Source organism: Elaeis guineensis, chromosome 6 (assembly GCF_000442705.2).
Source record: "Elaeis guineensis isolate ETL-2024a chromosome 6, EG11, whole genome shotgun sequence".
Lineage (NCBI taxonomy): Eukaryota > Viridiplantae > Streptophyta > Magnoliopsida > Arecales > Arecaceae > Elaeis > Elaeis guineensis.
In genome coordinates this window covers 132,945,309-132,960,474 of record NC_025998.2, presented here as the reverse complement: position 1 = coordinate 132,960,474, position 15,166 = coordinate 132,945,309, and the positions used below count along the sequence as shown (strand labels likewise).

The 15,166-nt window shown below is 37.8% G+C and overlaps 1 pseudogene; it reads right to left on the bottom strand.

Annotated features, from left to right (window-relative positions):
* Positions 1–1,481: 1,481 nt before the first annotated feature.
* Positions 1,482–7,956, bottom strand: LOC105046474 (protein argonaute MEL1-like; annotated as a pseudogene).
* Positions 7,957–15,166: the final 7,210 nt, after the last annotated feature.

Here is a 15,166-nt window from a genome sequence, read left to right as displayed (position 1 = left end):
AGCCGGCGGTCGGCGGTGACCGTCGGTGCCATAAAAAAAATCAGAAAAAAAGAGAGAAGAACATGACTTTCTTCTCCGACAAAATCCGACGACTCCTGTTGCCGGCGGTCGTATCCACAGGCATGGGAAAGAAGGGAGAGAAGAGAGGAAGAGGAGGAAGGACTTACCACGGCCTCCGATGACTCCCACCGGCGTGAAATCACAGCGAGCACGAGTCGAGGGGCCGCGGCTTCAATCAGAAAAATCGGAGAAGAACTCCGACGATCGTCGGTGACTATTGTGTCTTCTCTTAGAGGAGAGGAGGGGGTTTCTTATAGGGCTCGTCCTAGGGTCTTTTAATGGCCCTAGGACTCCGATTCCTGATCGGAATCAGAGAAGGGGAAGACTCCGATCGGGAGTCTTCTTCCTTTTTTTCTTTTTTTCTTTTTTTTTTTGGGTGGGCTTTGTGGCTTTAGGCCCAGTGGGCCGGGTTATCACAACCTCAGTCACAATACATCATGGAAACCAGTGCCCAGCAAAAATGTTTTTCCTTGATAAGAAGTCCCCTAAAGGGAGGATCCTTCAATTCATTCCTTTTTTTTTTTGGCTTTTTCCTCTGCTGGCTCAGGGGCAGCAGCTGCAACCAAGCGCTCGGGGCTGCAGATTTCTGCTGCAGTTGGAAGACTGTCAGCTTCGTCTGCGACTGGTGTAGACTCTTCTTGCTGATGGAGCTCGCCTTGAACTCGTCTGGCTGTGTCTCTATTTATTTGGGCTGTATGGTTGCGGTTGGGTCGTCTTGACCCATAAGCTTATGTTTGTGCTTGTCTGAACCCTGTCTCTTTTTGTTCGAGCGGGTGGAATAGTTTATTCGCCCGTCCCAATCTTGGCTCAGTGGTGAATAGGTATTCTGAAAAATTATACATCATTATTCTCTAAACTAGAATAAGATAAAATTATTTTTCATCATTTTTTTAGAATAAGCTACTCTACGGTGAAATATGGAATAGTTTAAATTAGATGAAAGGAAATAAGAGGCATATAATGCACCTCTGATCAAAATTGTAAAACCTATGAACCCCACTGCCATTTCATAGTATGTTTGAAAAAATAAGATGGAATAAATCTTTATTCCACCTTGTTCCTGGCAACCAAACGCTATCAAAGGATTCGTAATTGATATCCATATCCATTGCACGTAAATCCCCTTCCAATCCAACTCTACGTCGGCACCATCCCACGCCATGTTTGTCCCTCGCGTGCATTGCACATCACACCACCGCTGCCTCTTTCTTCAGCACAAATGCATCCGAAAACATATTCTGCCCAACCCAATGATTAAAGCCAACAACCCACTGCCCACTCTGACGCTGACGTTACATAATGCCTGATAGTCTAAATACTGAAAAAAGAAACCTTCTCCCACTGGGTGACGCAATACAGATGCGAAGAACCAAACTTTGTTAAGAATTTGGGAAGATGAACCGAATAAAGAGTTTGAAAGAGAACAAATAACAAAGCATATAGAATCCAAAGACAAGATCAAGTCAATCCGTTTCTGATAACCATATCCAACAAAAGCCTGGCCACAAGGCCGAAAACAAGCAGCCTTTCAACAAAAAAACATGACATCTTTGACGTTGCCCTTGATCTGCGGAAGCTGGCACACCACAGAAAGCTTATCCCTGGTGTTGGACCTACCAACCGATGTTGATCCTCCATCCGAAAGATCAGCCTCCATGTAATATCTTGCTCGAAAAGCAACCAAATGCGCATAGTATGCTGGAGGGACTGTGCAAAGAAAATAAAATTTTTAAATATATATAGATATATAAGAAACGAGACAAGGAGACAAGTAGAAGAGCAGACCAGAGATTAGCGACTACAAAACCTACCAACTGAGATGGATCGAGTGCAGCAAGCATACCTGCAATTCACAAGCAAGAAAACAATAAGACATGCAGATGAATCAAGAATAGAGTAAACAAAACAAGATCTTCATAACATTAAGAACCAAGGCAAACAAACAACCTATAAAATGAAGCCAAACTAACTAAATATTTTTCAACATATAAAGGGGAGATGAAAGTTTAACTCACGTATAACAAAGATTGTTAGTCAACATTTGTAGTTTATCAGCAGAAAAATAATTCTCATCCAGCAATACATGATAATGTGTTGGTCTGCTGGTCCCCTGAATGAAAACAAATTGGTTAATATGATAAAAAATATTCAGAGAACTAGGCAAAACTTGAATGGACAAGTATTTACAATCAAAATGATTAGCTGTATGCCAGCATGGCTGCAAATATAGAAATCAAACTCTGTCGGATGGCAATCTTTGTGTCCACCACAGTTCCTGAGTAAACATATTATAATGTCACTTTCTACTCCAAGCATACAATAGCTACAGAACGATACCTGGTAATATATTTCCACTTCTATCTGTTGAATCTCGATCCCATGGACTTGAGGAAAGACTGGAGGAAACAGACGAGTATGATGCCTCTTCTGTACTACAATAAATGTTACAGGAGGAAGATACTCATCCTCTGACGAGGCACAAGCCTGGCATGTGCATGCAAAGCAATAACACAATTAGGGATCAAAGCATGATTATAATTTACCGGAGAAAATTAATCATCGGCCAAAAAAAAAAAAAATCAATGATGCATATGCAGGTTAAAATAAGAATTACCTTCCTTATGGCATCCATCTCATGAAGCAATACATCAGCAAACTGGCCTTCACTAACACCATCCCTGCACATCTAACATGTCAATGCTTCCATTGTGTGACACAAGAACACAGTTCCAACAGAAAGGTTAATATTGTTAAAGCCTGTAGAATATAATTCTATGTGGCTTCCGATTTGTCGCTCAGTGGAAAGAAAGCAATAACTCCTTGCAAAAGCAAAAGAACAAAATAAAGAGCATTTAAACTCAACATCACATATGTTGAATCTAAGCCTTTAGACTAAACTTACCTTATCATGCCACCGTATACAAGCCTCTTCTGTGGGTCCTGTTTAAATGTAAAAAGATCTTGTATTATCTCCTGCCTATGTTGTTGGGCAGAGACTAGACCTTTGTACTTCGTGATCTCTGGCCAGTCCATAGAAGCAACCACCTACACAAAATCGAACAGCAATATAAAGATTTGTAGAAATGTGGGGCCAAACCTATGCCTTTGAAACCATAAAATGGGCTGCTAAAATAAATGAATGCTTGTGCGAAAAGAATTTACAAATAGAGATAACTACTGCGACCATATGAAAAATAACTCTTTGATGATAAGGGCTTGATTGACCAACCTTAACAAAAACAGATTACATTAACATCAACTTTCTAGTTCTTTTCCATATTTAAATTTGCAAAAGGATGTGTTACAAAGAATAGCCAAATGACAAGCACACATGCAAGGGATCCCCTAACAAAATAAACATCATCCACAATGGAAGCGATGAGAAAATCAAACCGCTGCAATCGACGAAGAAGAATCTTCCCCTGGAGGTGGATGTGTAACATCAGCCCCAAATATAATTGTTGGCACATCAGTTACAAAGGGAATGTTATAATGAAGGGCATCTTCCAGTACTGTGTTGCGCCCTCCAACCTGTCCACTTAAGCATGCAAGCACATCAGAAAAATGATTCATCTACATTAACCAAAATACATAGAGTCACTAACCTTAACATTGATTTTTAGAGCAACATTCTCAAGATACTGCTTGCTTCCCTTAGAAACATGTCTTGGTAAGCAGCATTGCGATACAATGCCAAGCTCAGTTTCACATACCCGTTTGAGCTTTCCTGTGAACATATAGTAGAAAAAGGGTGGGAAGAATTAAATTAAACCTGGTTATATAACAATCTAAAATTTGCATACCATAGAGTCCACTTGTTTCAGGCAATATCACAATCAGCAACTGAATATGCTTCCCCTGCATTCCCAGGCAACCTAGTTTTTCTGTAGATTGATTATGGACATCTCGAAGGGCAGATTCCATGTTATCAGGGCGGGCTGACCGGATGTCAATAAATGGTTTTGGATTGAATACCTTTAAAATTTACAGCAGAATTAGATATACTTGACGTGAATGCAGAATTGCAGGTGCAGAAAGCTGATAAGAAGTCTTAATACCATCCCAATGTTATTACACATCCCAACCAGATCATCACAAAACCGAAAGACATAATTTGCTTGAAGATGTGAAAAACTCAAACATGTCCAGTACTCTACCATGCCACCATCAACCATTTTCTGCACATTCACCACGAAGGATTAACTCAACAGTAAACCAGAGTACCAGTAAGAAAAATGCAGGTTGATCACAAGCACAAGGATTATAGGTGCATATCAAGCAAAAAGTACAGATACTATACTGGAAAACTAGATAGCGGAGATGCACTGGGGCAGAAAAAGTCGTGCCTAAAAATGGAAGAAGAAATTTTCCAAAAATTTGCACTAATTCATTAGAATTAAAAGGCACCTGAGAAATTGTACAAAGGATGAAAAAAATGAAGACAGAAAAGGATAAATTACTGGGAAACCTTTGTGTTTGCTATGGAACATGTACGTTTTCCAGCAAAATGGCAATTTTTCCTTGCCTGCACATACAATAACTCTAAGAGATCCAAAGCCTATGCAGTAACAGTAAGTGAGCTAGAAAAACGCTCTATGATTTAAATTAATGCACCATTTTAATTCATCAAATGATGTAGACCAATTCAGCACCTGCTTAGCAATCCACCCACATCTGCAGGTGGCTTTGCTTTAATCAAGTAGCCAGACCCCCCACTAGACCTAAGCAGTCAGAGAGATAGAAACAAGAAGAAAAACTTGCATCACCTTGTTGATCATGTTCCATTTACCCACACTAGGACTGCACATCTTCTCTTTCCCCAAGTCATGATATTTTAGCTGAAGCACTCAAACAAAGTGATTCCACATTAGTGCAGGTAAACTAATTTCAAGTAAACATGATTACCACAAGTAACATACCCTTGGAGGTGGCAAAACTCGGGCATCAACTGTTGCAAGCTGATTCATAATCTTGATTCCAAACTCTTGCATAGTTATCATTATTATAACTGTTATGAATCACAATCTGCAATAGTGATTACATCAATATAGATCCAAGTCGATGGGAAGACCTAAAATTTTGCTCAATAAGTTTCAATCAGCAAATCCATGATATCAAAGCCAACTTGGAGGAATACAAAGCAGCCACAAAATCTCATCAGGAATCCAGAGATCTTTGGACTAGCGATGCATCTTTGAAAGCTAAAATCAAGTTCAGGAAAAAGAAAGGTTCAAACCTCCCGAATATTCTTCTCCCTCTCTTGAGGGCGTTGGCATGTAGACCTCAATATTTCAGTTACTTGCCGCTCATTCAGCTTTTTCCTGTACCTCTGTCCTTCCAAAATTTTGCAGACCTAGCAACAATTTGAATACATCAGCATCCACTATTGTCAAAATTAAACATCAAAAATAACAATCAAAATGAGTAAACATATAATAATGTATAAATGAAACAAAACAACCTCCATTGGCAAGTACGTTGGCCTGCTATCACTCCCAGCTTGAAGACAAGGCCAACGGGTATACTTGAGATTGTAGTTGTAACGTTGTCTAAAATACTGGACGACAGAAATCTTTGCTGCCCCTTCTTCGGGGGCAAACCTGAACAAAATGCACCATCCTCACATCATAATATTAAAGGAATGGAGAAGAGGCCAAAGAGAATGAAGAATGGAGAGAAACAGAATACATCAATTGATTCGTTGGCATTGAGGTTATCCCTGTGATCTTATAGCGTATGCTTGATTCTCTCCTATGAATGACATTAACCCTTAACCTCTCAGAGCTTTCTTTATCTACAAATTTGAAGCAATAAAATGTGATAAAAAAGGTTAAGCAACGCTTACTACAATAATCAATAAGCAGTGATCAGTCGACAGGATGTGTACCTTGACACGGTCTGAGTCAGATAAGGGCCTCGATCCATCTCGGAGATGAAGATACTCAAGTACGAAGTCTACAACAGGTACAGACTTATAAAATGACGTTGCAGCAATGTCTGTGATTAAGCATGAGATGCCAGCATTAAGTGATGCAACAATATATCGAGATGAGATACAGTACTAACATGTTTTACCCAATGCAATCCCAGGGAATGTCAAACGAGAGACATATACTGCAACTAAATTTAAACCATAAATTGTAAATAGTGCTAAGCTTGACATTGAAAAAACAATACCAATGTTCAAAGAAACTCCCATCTGCGTCGGCCGAAGACTCTGATAGTAACCCTTCCAACATTCTACGCCATCCCCAATATCCTTTGGATTTCCAAACATGGGAGAGAAGAATGACCTTGATGCAGTAGTATAACTGCACCAAGCAAAATTGGACAGGTTGAAAAGCTCAGTATGAATGTCCTAAATGACTAAGATGACGAACGAAAGAAAAGGAACAAAAACGCTACTTTATTGAAGGCGACTCCCTCAAAACCACATCAAGTACTTGGATAGTTTCTTGCGGAGCGTCCATGTGCCTCCCACGTATGAACTGTTGGAGATGGTGGAGATCAGCCCGCCCGGCAAGCCTAATCGTCACTTTGTATTCCTTCTCTCCCCTGCCATACCAAATAACTACCAACATTAATCAAGCACCAAAGAACCAACCATTCAAATACCATGACGGGAAAGACACGAGTCACGACAAGGATTTCGAAACAACAGCCTGACCGACCTCACATTGCCATTTCCACCATTGGGGGGCAATTTTATCACGAAAACCTTGGACGTAAAAGGCAGAGCACCAGCAGTGTACAAGCTTTTCCTTCCTCATAAACAGGCACTCGCCTGCCTAACGGGACTCCTTGTGCAACCTAACAAGCTCGCTGATTATATTTCTGTTGGTAGTCCTTGATATACACTCGGGGTTGATTGCAACCTAATCAATCCATGGAAACGAATACTTAATTCAAATAAGCTCCAAGTACAGCACATAAAAACACTATAGATGTATGTGAGATGGAACAGAATAAGTTTCCTAAAAGAAAAAAAGAAAAGAAAAAAATCATCAAACTACGATGATTTTTTATTTTTTTTTTAAAGAGAAAACAATCCAACATCCACATCGAATCAAAACTCTAAATACAACAAATAGAAGAAAACTCCCAAGGCCTACATAATCTAAAACCGGCAAAAACCATTTTATTTGAAGAGTCAGGAGAACGGAAACATCGAAGTAAAAGAACATAGAAAACAAATATCGGGTTTAAAAAAAAGAAAACTAGCGACCTAAACGAAGAAACAAGATGTTGAGGAAGAGTGGTTCCGTGACTCACGTCATAATGACACAGGTCCTTATCCGCCACTTCCACTAGGAAGTGATTCGCCTTCACGACGAATCTCCTCCCCACCGTCCCGAACCCCGGCCGCGGCGGATGACTCAGCGCTTTGCTTGACGCCGGAGACGTTGCCGGCGGCAGCGGCGCAGCAGAGCCGGAGGCCCTGGACTCCACTGGATCACTGATGGAGAGCCGGCGTTCCATGTCCTGACTCAAGGACGAGGAGGAGGCTGTCGCGGTCGCCGACGAGGGTGGATGATTGGCCTGCCCCTTCCACTCCTCCTGTGGCGGGGGTGGGGATAGTAAGCGGCGTCCGGCGGAGGATCGTAGTGATCTCGCTGAGGAGGGGGCGGATCGTTCCCTTCTTCGTAGCCACCACGGCGGCCTCCTCCACCGCCCCGTCCTCTGCCTCGTCCGCCTCTACCGGCCCGTCCTCCTCGCCGGCCGGAGGATGGAGCATCGGGTTGCAGCTCCCGGTAGAAATCGCCTCCTCCCCGGCGGCCGCCGCCACGCCTCGACATCTGGAGATCGATCTCGACAGAGAAGGAAACGTAAACGTACAGAGAACAGAAGAGAAAACGTCAGGGAGGCGAAGGGGCGAGTAGAGATGAAGAAGAGAGAACAGGTGTGTGGCGTTTATATAGAGCAGAGTGGGGGAGAGTGGGAGCGGGAGCTGCGTCACATGCACTCATTTTCCAACCCTCTTGCATACCCGCCACTCAGACACGTGGGCCTGCGTGACCGTGAGTCGTTGCGTCGTCCGCATTCGCGGTGAGCCTCCGTCTGTCACTGACGGTCACCATAACGTCCGTCAAGGGGATGTGAGGGAATGAATCAATGAAGCGACCGTCCAGGCGCGGGAAGTCGGAGTGCATGGTCGATTATGCCTCCGTTCGAATTCTAGAATCCCGGCGACGTGTGCTCGCAAGCTTCGTAGGCTTCAGGAATTGAAAACTAGCGGTGACCAGACCAGCCAACGCCGTACCACCCCGAAAGGAGAAATTGCACCTGGTCCAATTTCCCTTTTGAACCAGGGAAAGGGTCACTTGGGTCGACTACCAGGAGACCGCCGACCCACCAGGGTACGGTCTCGGTCTACGACTGATGGTGACTAGCTCACTGGCGGTGACACGATCCAGAATGGATGTGGGCATCCATGCATCGATGATTATGATTCATGGGAGTAGTCCCGGGACAAATCTTGCCACTGTTTTTTTTTTTTTTTTAAGTACAAAATCATGGCAGTGGTTGCATATATTTAAAACATCTAAAACTGATAGGCCGCGGGAGGATACTTCTTTTGATATAAAAAAAATTAATGTGCTTTAGCATAATAGTGATCTAAATTTGTTAACGAGAAAAAAAATACAAGAAAAAAAAAAATCCTTCAATCTAATAATTAAAATTTGAATTTAAAATTTAAATTTCAAATTCTTCTTTACTAATTTATCAACTAATATTTAAAAATTTAAAATTTTTTTAACAAAAATTGAAAGAGAGGATAATGGAACTATCAAGAAGCATGTATTTTAGTTAGGAAAGGAGGGAAAAAAAAAAGAATGGCATGTATCTTGAATGGTAATTAGATATATGGCGATCGTTTCATAATACTTCAAATGCAACAAACATATAATCAAGCCTATCATTGTGTAATTAAGAATTAGCTTGTAAAGGTTGACAGTACTTGATATGGCACAAACAGATATTCAATTTGAATCAATCCAGTAGCTTCTACTCAACCCACTGCAACCGAGGCATGTGTCCCATGTCATCCAGGAACAATGTGACCATTGATTATATTGGTCTCATTTTTGATATAGTCCGGTAGGTTCATTTCACAATTCAGCAAATAATAACGAGCAGCAACGATTTAAGCTTATAAATAGGGCTTCCCTTCAGAAAAAGAAAAGAAAAAAAAAACATATAAATAGGGCCGCATGGTTAATCTGCACCTCGCGGGCGTTCTACCTCCCTGATACCCATGAGAAGCATGCCATGTATTCCATGCATGCATGCATAAATCCAATCCCAAATTTGCATGCACGGGGAACGGTACGGAAGATATACGGTATCGGCCCTGGGCGGCGGGAAGGCGGGGATGTACTCTGGCCAGCGGGGTGGAGTGCAGCGGGGCGCGATCCCCTCCCCCCGAGCATTATATATATATATATATATATATATATATATATATATATATTTTATTATATTTTATTTATTTGGATGGAATTAATTATATTTTATAAACAATAGACCTCAATGACACGTAATAACTTATGGTAGCTTCTCATAAAATGATTATATCTGCGAAAAATAAATTCGATCGGCATAATTATTTTCACCTTGGTACTTTTCAACAATTTTAACTGATTTATTTCAAGCTTCATGCTTCTTTTATACCCGGTCCGACGATAGCGTCTTTAGTCCTATTATTTAGTCTTCTTTGTCTATTTCCATATATGCACTCTTACATATGGACGAGGGACTGGAGTTGCCAAGAACGATAGCACAAGTATGGAATGTGACATGCACTTGTTTAATTCGAGAAGATGATATAATCCGAGTTATGATACTATTTTTTTTTTGAATTTATTTTTTTCATTAATCTATCTATTCGCTACCATTATAAGAAGCCAAACATGCACATTGTCAAATAAATTGGCAAGCTAGAAAAGATAATGAGAACTATTATTGGAGGTTTCCTAAACAAATATTTTCCAATCTCCTAATCATGCAATCACTATATTTTTTAAATTCATTTTAAAATATTTACCAAAAATACATTTTAAAACAGTGCCACTTTGTTTACTTACACATTATGCATGTTTATTTGGTAATTTTGCATTAGAAAAGAGCATTTTGAGGTCAATTTGTTGCTTGCGTATGTATCAATTATACGTATTTTCTATAATTTTTCTCCATTTAATATGCCATTTGAATTTACGATTCTGGTACTACTCCACCATTCTTGCCATTTCAAGGTCATTAATATCTTCACTTTGTAAAGCTCCTCGCCTCCTTCCCCTCACGGGGGAGGTCATTATTGCCCATTTTTATCTATTTCATTAATACTCCACTATAATAAAACTTTTCATCACTCTTTCCTATTAGTGTGTGTGTATGTATGCATGCATGTCTAGGGAGCGGATCCTCTGCTAATTTTTGCACCATGCCATATATGTTTGGATTATCTCACATGAAATAAAGCACATCCTATAGAATTTTTTTTTCAAAAGATTTAATGTCCTGATAGGATCTCTTCTTAAAACTAATGATGAGATTTAATGATATGGCTTGATTTAATGATGCATATTAAAATAATATGGAGTTAAAATAAATTTAATGGCAACACTCTTCTTTTCTCCTTTGAGAGAGGATGGCCTCCTGTATTGCTCCTCCCTCTCTAACATTGATTTATCAAGAAGGAGTTTGATCAATTTTTAAAAATTAATATTATTTTATTTTTTAAAAAAATATTCATCTTAGAAGATAGTGGATTTGGTCTGATCTTTCTCGATGAACAACGACAGACCTTCTTAACTCTCTCATCCTCTAAATCTTTCTTAATCAATAATAATGTAAGAAAGATATTACAATCCTTCACAATCATCATTCATCATTTTTACCATCACACCAATAAAGATCATTCCATATTCATTATCATTGTTCTCTATTTCTTTCATTTTTTATTGATCATGTTTTATATGGATTATTATTTTTTATCGCATATTAAGTGTTTGTGAAAGTGTCCAATAAGCTAACTTATCTATGAAACATGTAATAAGTAATTGAAAAGTATAAATATTTATATTATAATATATTATATTGTTTGATCTTGTTGCCGCTGATAAAAATTATTTTTGTAATAAAGAAAAAAGAGCTTGGTGTGCCACTGACGAAGTAATGAAAGGAATGGTACGGTGGATGCTTTGTAATAAAGTAATGACTGGGCAAGGAGAACCTAGTAAAATAGAGTCCGGTGTAGGAAATTGTTTGGTCTAATATGATTGTTTATGTCAGATATAGGATCAAAAAGAAGAGTCTTAAATGAAACCAATATCTATGGAAAAGGCTTATTGTCTATGTTATTGCATTGTTTTGTTGCGTCGTCTACCAGCCTATCAAATTTTTAGTAATAAAAAATAAAAAGCAAAGCCAAAAATATTTAATTAAGAACTTAAAAAATTATCATGTTGTAGCTCATTATTGTGCTTGTTAAATTAGCAAGGATATATGGATGTTGTTTTCCTTTCAAAGCCTCTAAAGATAGTTTCTTACAATGTAGCCTTGCATTTATAACTATAGAATATATTAGAAAACTATAACATCAATCTAAAGACGACATAACATATTAGATAAATAATCGTTATTATATTGACTAATTTATTATGCAATCAATAATCTTATATATGTTTGAAATCTTTTATTGTATGTTGTTACTAATATTTAGTTAATTTATGCTAATATGCGGGAGGCAGAGAGTCAAGTTGATGAAAATATGGTTGATTCCCATGATTTTCATAGATACATCCCTAAAATAGGCATGGAATTTGAATCTGAAAATCATACATACGAATTTTGCAATCATTATGGATGGATAATTGGATTTAGTATTCGGAGAGACTATGCAAACCAACATCAAAAGACCAATCAAGTAACCTCTGAAAAATTTACTTGTTGTAAAAAGGTTTCCGACTTCTAGGCAAATGTGATGATCATGTAAAGAATCATCATGCTGAAATGAGAATCGGCTGCATGGCACATATGCTTAGTAAGTTCAACAAAAATAGTAGAATATTTTAAATTGAGAGCTTTGTAGTGGAGCATAACCATCCTCTTCATATTCCATCATGCTCCTACATGATGCCATCCCAACGTAAAATATCAGAAGTCCAGATATATGAAATTGATTTAGCAGATGATGTCAGTATTAGGTTGAAGGATTCTCTTGAAATCATGAGTCAGCATGTTGGCGGTAGGGCCAAATATTGGATTCACTGAACAAGATCACAAAAATATCCTTTGAACCAGACGACAATGAGAAATGGAACATGAAGAAGCTGGGGCGCTGATGAAGTATTTTCAAGAGCAATTATTGAAAAATTCTGCTTTTTCCTATGCAGTGCAATTAGATGCAGATGAAAAAATAACCAATATTTTTTAGGCAGATGCTAAGATGATTATAGATTATGGTTATTTTGATGATGTGATTTCATTTGATACAATATTTAGAACTAACAAAGAGTTTTGACCTTTTGCATCCTTAATTGGTTTCAATCATCACAGGGAGACAGTCATTTTTAGAGCAGCTCTTCTATACGATGAAACTATCGAATCATTTCAATGGCTATTTGAGATTTTTCTTGAGGTGATGTCGGCAAGGAAGCCAAAAACTATTTTCATAGATTAAGATGCTGCCATGCCAAAAGCAATTTCACTAATGATACCAGAAGTATACCATCGATTATGTACATGGCATATGAAACAAAATGCCCTCAAGTACTTGAATCATTTATTTAGGGATAATAGTGATTTTAAAAAAGAATTCAAGAAGTGCATGTATGAATGTGAGAAGATAGATGAATTTTTAAGTTTATGAAAGAAACATGACATTTATGAGAACAGTTGGTTGAACAAAATATTTGAATTAAAGGAGAAATGGGCCAGAGCATATGTTAAGTGGAGCTTTTCAGCTGGTATAAAAAGTACATAGTTAAGTGAAAGCTTTAATTCTGCCTTAAGAAATTATTTAAAGTCAGATATGGACTTGATATGATTCTTCAAATATTTTGAGAGGATAGTTGAAGATAAGAGATACAAAGAATTAGAGGCTGAGTATTACTCTAGATAGAGGCTGCCAAAGCTTAAGATTAAAGCCCCTATGCTAATACAGACTGTCGAGATTCATACAAGTGCAATATTTCAGATTTTTCAAGAAAAATATGAAGAGTTCATATCAGCCTATATCATACATCGAGATGAAAGTACACCAACTTGTGGATATATGGTTGCAATATACGGAAAAGAAAAACAATATAAGGTGTTTGCTAACCCTTTGGATTTGAGACACATGGATTTTTGTGCAGCCATGCAATTAAAGTTCTTGATACATTAGACATCAAAGTTATACCAGATAAATATATTTTGGAAAGATGGACCAAAATAGTAAGAGATGGTTGTGTTTATAATTTTCATGGGAAACAAATTGAAAAGGATACAAAGTTACAGGTTTCAAATCACTATAAATTTTTGTGCCCAAGATATATCAAAATTATTGCTAGGGCATCAGAAGGTGAGAAAGTATACCAACTTTTATACAATCATTCGATTGAGTTAAGCAAAAAGGTGGAAGAAATTATTCAAAGGTAAAATAATGTTGACCAAGCCATTACAGAAACTCCTGATCAAGTAACTTTATTCGATGCAAATTATAAAATTGAGGCAAACAAAGAAATGGAGAATATAAATATTACAATACCAAAAGGACTTAAAAAAAAAGAGGGTCATAAGGGAAGGACCTGACGTAAGAGTGGCATAGAGAAAGGCTTGCAAAAGATAAAAGGGAAGCCTATGAAATCCAAATTTTCACATGTTGCAATACCACCGCCCATCCCTTTGGATTATAATTTTTCTAAGATAATATTGCTTATGATTAACCAGCAATTTTTTATATTAGGCATAAGACCTCCTCTTTATATGCTATCATGATTGGTGCAGGGTTCGAACTCATTATCGGCAAGTGCTCACATTTCTTTCATGCCATATCAAACATGTCATGTTGTTACTTTGTCTATTATGTCCTAATTAAGTACTAATTACTCATTATATTTATGATTTTTACCAATCTAGCCATGCATATATTGTAGGGTACTACAGTTTCTGCACCATTACCTTGGACAAACCAACAAGATCAATCCACCAGCATTCCAAGTTTCACTCAGTTATTAAAGATAAATTATTTTGAGAATTAAGATTATAGTACTACGTATGAACTTATACATATGTAGCGTATAGAAGCATCTAATTAAAAGTTTTGCATTACTTTTGTTCTTCACAGCAATCAATGCTAAATCCATCATCTCAAAGCTCATAATCATCAAATAGTGTTCAATGGAGCCAGGTATAATAAATATATTATTATGGTTTTATATTTCTTTTAGGTTATATGTGTAAATAATATTCTCTTTCTAATGTTTTTCACGTTAGGTAAGGAGTATTGGATGCAAGCAGCCGCTGATAAGTTCAAATACTTTTTTTGAGAAGGATAACAAATTAAAAGATTTTTTTGATATATGCTAAAACACTAATTATTTCATCATTGCAAGTTCAAGTTGACGAAATATGTCTTATGTTATATTTATAAATTTTTTATGACTTTAGACCTGTTGGCTTTCTTGGTGAAACCACCATCGATATTGTAGCTTAAATTTTGTGAGAAAGTTATTTTTTGAATGGTTTTAAGATGTCGCCAATTGAACCCTTCTTGTAAATTAATCTTGCATTCAAATCCTTTGACTATCCTAAATGGCTTCAAATTTATCGGCCTCCTGTATATGTAAGAGCATGCTGTGAGCATTTTTTTTTTCCAAAATAAATCCTCAAAGCTGAATGGCTTTCCTTGTATGATGATTTTCTGCATATCCTTTGAACTTCTAATTACAGCAAAATCTTAAAATTATGTTACATGGCAAGTTATGACTAGTACTTGCACGAGTTTGGAGCATAGTACGTCTGATGCTCATTGGACAAATCTTTAAAGCCAAGAATGGTTTCCATTGTATGAAAATTTTCTGCAGATCCTTTAAACTTTTCATTACAGCAGAATCTTAAAATC